The following is a 5869-nucleotide window of genomic DNA, read 5'->3' on the forward strand; positions in this document are numbered from 1 at the left end:
ATAGTACACTTTTAGAATATATTAATTACATATTTTTTTCTTGTTCGTGTCGTGTAATTTGTATGTACTGAATGAATACAAGCAGGGCAGTCACTGTACGTTTAAATGGAAAAGATTTAAAATTATTTCATATAATGTGTGAGTATGTTCATAAAAATTTAATGAAAAATTAACACATATGTTTAATGTAGAGTCGAATAATTTTATTTGAGTTTTGGTAAAGAAATAAATCCTGAGTAATGAGTTATTTTATTAATAAAGCCACTACTATTTAACAACTAACTTGCTTAATTTAAAATGATTAGTAATGCACAACTGTTATTCCCTAACAATACAACAAGAATTACAGAAGGGGGGTTGAATGTAATTCTAGCTACTTTTCTAATTTAAGAGTGTCCTAACTTGATAAATAAAAGAGTAGTAGGAATCAAAACACTAAGTAATAAAAACACAAGCTTTTAAAACTTTCTGGTGTATTTCAAAATATCCACTATATATATATATATCAATTGAGAACTCTGTGAAGCCTTGAATAGCTCACAGCTGCTTTACAAGTTGAACAAACAAAACTACAGAAAAATGCTTACAGAATACAACTTGATATGTTTCTCTAAAAATAAGTTTGCTTAGTTAATTTGTTCTACTTGCTACACTTGCTTTATATATCACCAAGTTACATGATAATAAGACAAGACAATAAAACAAAATTTATCTAGTCTAAAATCATGCTGCTTCATTACCCTTTTCAGTATCTTTGACTGTCTTCACATTTGCATGGAAATGGTAATGCTTCTTTATTCTCTAACACCTGCAATTAGGTTGCCACATTCCATTTACAAACACCCGACGCATGTGACTGTATTGTTGCTGTCAACAGCTATTTGAATTAGATCATCCGTCGGGACATTGTTGATCATATGTCGAGAGCTTTTGTTGATCATCCGTCGGGAGACTTTGTGAACCATCCGTCGGGATTCTTTTCTGTCATTTGACTCCATTTTATTTATATAAAATTACAAGACATCTTATATTTATAATTAGTCACCCTATTCTGTATATCAAATAGTAGTCAATATGATTTAAATACTCCTATAAAATCTACACATGGTTACTTGCAGAAATGTGCTACAATCTTATTGTTACATAAGCTACACTCTCGATGGATTTTCAGTTACCATCCGTCGGGACTATAAAGATCATCAGTCAGGATAGTTTTAAAAATCCGTCGAGAGCTACAATTTCATTAAGTTAAATCTACTAAGGTGTTTTGTTAATCTTATCATCAAGTACACAACATATTCCTAACAATCTCCCCCAATTTATGTCTACTAGAATTGTAGCCATAAATTAAGAGAAACTTGATGATAACAAAACACCCTAAATGTACAGAATGAGATATAGTAGATAAAACTGACAAGTGCTATAATATTTATTTAAAAATTGAACAAAGTAAAGTGTACAAAGAGTTCTCACAATCATTGTGAAGGTGCTCCTCTAGTATGAGCAGATGATTTCTATTTCCTTGATTTTATGGATTTCTTTCCAAGCTTTCTGTTATTATCTTCTATTTGATTCTGGAGTTGTCTGTGGAATTCAAGTTCATCAGCTTCAGATAGATCCAACATTTATTGCATTTCCAATAGAGTCTCAATACTAGAGATACTCATTTGATCATCTAGTCTGAAGAATCTTCTAACACCCTTATCATCCATGAATTCCATCAGCCAATAAGGCCTCAAATGCACTCTACTTCCTGTGAAGGGAATTGATAGAGTCTTTGGGAGTGCATCTTTGGCTTTATTACTCCTTAGCTCTTCAATCTTCTTTAAAACTAATCTCCTTGCAGTCATATTAAATCCAAAGTTCTTTTTGAAGGATGAGTAGATCTTTATCAGTACATAACAACTTTCTTCAAGAATCCTGTGAAGAGGCCATGTAATTTCTCTCCCTGCCTTGTATTTAAACACCAGTCTTTCAGGAATATGTCTGTGAGCATCAATTCCTCTTACTTCTTCCATTTCATCCAAGTAGAGGTTTATTTCTGAAAACTCCTTGATATCACAGATATACAAAAGATCTCCCTTGTTGACTTTGGGTTGAGATTTGCTAAGGTCTTGGTTCTGAGAGTTACATGCTTCACTTTCTTGATTGCTCTAGTCTTTGTTTTCTTTGGCTTGTTGAAGATAGGAAAGTTTAGTTCAGAAATTGGCAAACTATCCCAGTCCATTGGCTCATCCTTTGGAATTATAGGCTCACCATGAAAGTTCTTTGTTGGATCCACCTTGAATTCCTCATTTGCCACAGAGGGCTTGGACGTTTGAGTTGAAGTTGTAGACTGTTTGGGAATATAGTCTTCCATTTCCTCATCACTGAAGTCCAATTTCTTCTTGATTCTTTGCTTGTATCTTGGTTTCTTTATCTGTTGAGGTTCATTCTGCACTTTTTGATCCCGAGTTTCAGTTTCCACAGCTGTTTTTTCAGAGATTCCAGTTGTAGCTTTCACAGCTTGAAGCTTGGCCAAGATAGCATCTTGCTTCTTTTTATGTTTGAGCTTTTTAGCATCTATATCAACCTGCTTCTTTTCTTGCTTGATTCTTTGTTTTTCTTCTTTCTTAGCTGCTGCAAACTGAGGGTGTCCAGCCACCACACATATCGCTTTAATATTCTTGTAGATTTTGGCAATTCTCCTTTTAAGTACTGAATCAGCCGGATCCTTGAAAAATGCAACTGGCCTTGCCAACAACTTCTTTTCATCTGGTTTTGGAGTCTCAAACATGGGATCCAAGGGATTCTTGTCTGATGTCTTTGGATAGTTCCTTTTTGGCTTCAAAACCATTTTGGCCTTAGGAGACTTTATGCATGAAGTCTGTCCCTTTTCCAGGCTATCTAGACTTATTTCATTCACAAAGATTTGCTTGACTTGTGAGTAGTGATGAAAGATTTTGTCTGGATTTTCTATCTGACCAAATTTCTTTTGAATGTCTACATCAATCTTCTTCCAATTTATGCTTACTAGCTCCTTCTCAGCTACTGTTATACCAATCTTTGTCAGTTTGTCATTTGATTTCAGTTTTGCTGCTGCTAGATTGATGAGATCAATGCTATCCATAGCTGGTGGCTTAGTGAAGGCAATTGATGGCACAATTGCTTTGCTGACTTGAATGTTTAGCACTTGCTCCCCCTCACTTCTTGACCCTCCCTGACTAAATGGGACCAGAGAATCTTCTTTCTCCCCCTTTTTGTTATCATCAAGTAGAGTGGAGGTAGAAGTATATGTAGCCACCAGTTTTTGAAGCAACTGAGTTTGCTGTGCTTGATATAACTAGATATACCTGTGAGAGATGCGTCTATTGCTGTTAGTCTTGCATCCAGAGAATCCACTTTATTGACAAGACTAGAATTCTTCCTTAGCTATCTGTTAATGTCAAGTATTGTTGCATTTGGAAGTTTAGCATCCAATCTTTCAGAGACATCCTTCTTCACTTGATCAATCTTTGTTTTGATAGAAGTGACATCTAGATTATGTTGAAAAGCTTGTATTTGATGTAATTGTAGAGAGTTGAGATGTGCCTGTAAGAGCTTCTTGGTGCTTGAATTGGTAGTGGATTGAAGAGCATTATGTGTCTGTTGAATTTGATGGATGAGAGTGGTCTTGAAGTGTTGAACATCACATTCCTTGGAAAATGCCCAAGATGGCATGCCAGATCTGAAGTTAGGGCCTTGTTCTCCCCCTATGTCCATTGACTCTCCTTCATCATCATCTTCATTTCTAAAGAATTCTTCAGACCCACCAGTTCCATAGTCAATGTCATCACCAGGTGTAGAAGGCATGGTGGTGATAACATCCTTTGTTCTTTGCATGAATTCAGTTGTATGCACCAAGTTGAGCATATTTCCTACAGCCATATTGTCCTGTTCAGCTGGAACTTGATATGCTGACACAGGGTGAGTAAATGCCCCAGCCTCAAAAGAAACAGAGTCTAAAACAGCTTGATATTCTTGCTGAATTAGCTGTCTCTTACCGGCCTCATTGACATCCATTAACTCACTTACAATGGGCTCTTCCCATTCAGATATACCTGCTTTTCTCTCAATTTCTCTCTATTATTGCATCAAGGTCTCCCCTTGGCTTCCCACCCTCACACCCTCACCTTCACCTTCTAAGGTGGGACTCCTCTCACTCTCTTTTTCCAGGCTGGAAGAATTAGCCTGCATTATTTCTCTCTTTTCCCCTGCTTTTGCCTGAGAGCAACTCAGCCTCACTCAAATCACTCCCTTCCCTCAGTCCTAGAAGTGATTGTACTACTACTAGCTCATCTACACTTGTGACAACAGTTGAAAAATTAGGATGTGTAGTGAGTACCGACAGATGAGGAACATCCATCAGTGTAGTAGTTAGAGAATCCGACGGATGACTGTTGTTAGGCACATCCGTCGGGATACAATCACTAACCGATGGATGAACAATATCTGTTGGGATGGAATAAATGATAGAGTTTGGAGTGGAGACTATTGTAGACTCTGTGCAGATTGATGAGAATTTGGGCAAAAATGTCTTAATAGTCCCTGAAAGAATTGGAAAGTTAGCCAACAAATCATCTAGAAGATGATGCTGACTTGCACTGATTTTTGGCATCCCCAACAGAGTTAAGGAAGGGGAATCAAGTGTTGATGTGTGAATCATGTCCACATCCAAAGAATTTGTAGGAGAGTCTTGTGTGTGTGTGGCTTCAATTACTAAAGATTTTGGCTGTGACTCCACATTTATTGGAGCCACATTAAACTGAATTTGAGATGGTGCAGTGACTTAGTCTTTAGCTGCAGTTTACACTGTGTGTGTTCCCTGTGCATCCCTAATGGTTTTGGATTTCTTCTTTCTGGCATAGGTTTGGGGTGAGCTTGTGTCCCTTGCCCTCTTGGCCTGTGCTCCTGGTTGGGAGCTTGTTTCAATAGTGACATCCTCTTGGGAGGATGAAACTAGAGTTATGCTAATTTCCTTATTAATTACCACAGTTTGTTGCGAAACTGTGGTGTGGCTAGGCTTGGGTGCACTCACCTCTCCAACCTTATCCTTAGTGTTTTTTTGATTTTCACCCTGTCCCTCACCCAACTCACTACCATTCACACTCCCCTCTTTAGGTTTGGTAGATTTTGCAACTGGTTTCCTTTGAGAGAAACCAGAGGGGGCTTTCTTTGTTTTGGATTTTGAAGTTTTTGTTTTGGTAGCTTGGGTAGGCATCTGTTGGGTCATTGACACAGATGCCATAGCTACACTTAAAGGCAAAGAAACTTGTGAGGTGGGAAGAGTAGAGACAATGGTGCTTACCTCACTTAACCGAGGGCCCTCCATGATTGGAAAGTAGAAGAGGGGAACTTCTTTGTGATGACTTGCTCTGTTGAGATCTACAATTATTCTCCTTTCTTGAACCCAACAATCCAGTTTTTTGGTTGGGTTCTCAATACCAATATTCTCAATAAGATGGTTAGCAAGAATCATAAAGAATCTAGCATAATAGACACTTTTACCTCTCTTATTAACTTCCCCTAACTTATAGCCTAGTTTAAACATAACCATGTCACTGAAATTATGATAATTATCAGTAACTAACATATAGAGCATGTTAAGCATGGCAGTATTGACAGAATCAAAATTACTTTACCAGAAAACACCTTGGTAACTACATCACACAAATAACTCCATTCCTTTCTAAGACCTAGCCTCCTAATCTCACTTAACTTAGAAGTAGGAAGTGCATAGCCAATAGAATTAAGCATGGTAAGTAAATTAGCATCTGTGTGTGGAATAGTAGTAGTGTTTTCAGGAATCTTAAAGGATGCTTAAATTGTGTCACCGTTAATGCAAAATTGC

The sequence above is a fragment of the Apium graveolens genome, chromosome 8, assembly GCF_009905375.1.
Source record: "Apium graveolens cultivar Ventura chromosome 8, ASM990537v1, whole genome shotgun sequence".
NCBI classification, from domain to species: domain Eukaryota; kingdom Viridiplantae; phylum Streptophyta; class Magnoliopsida; order Apiales; family Apiaceae; genus Apium; species Apium graveolens.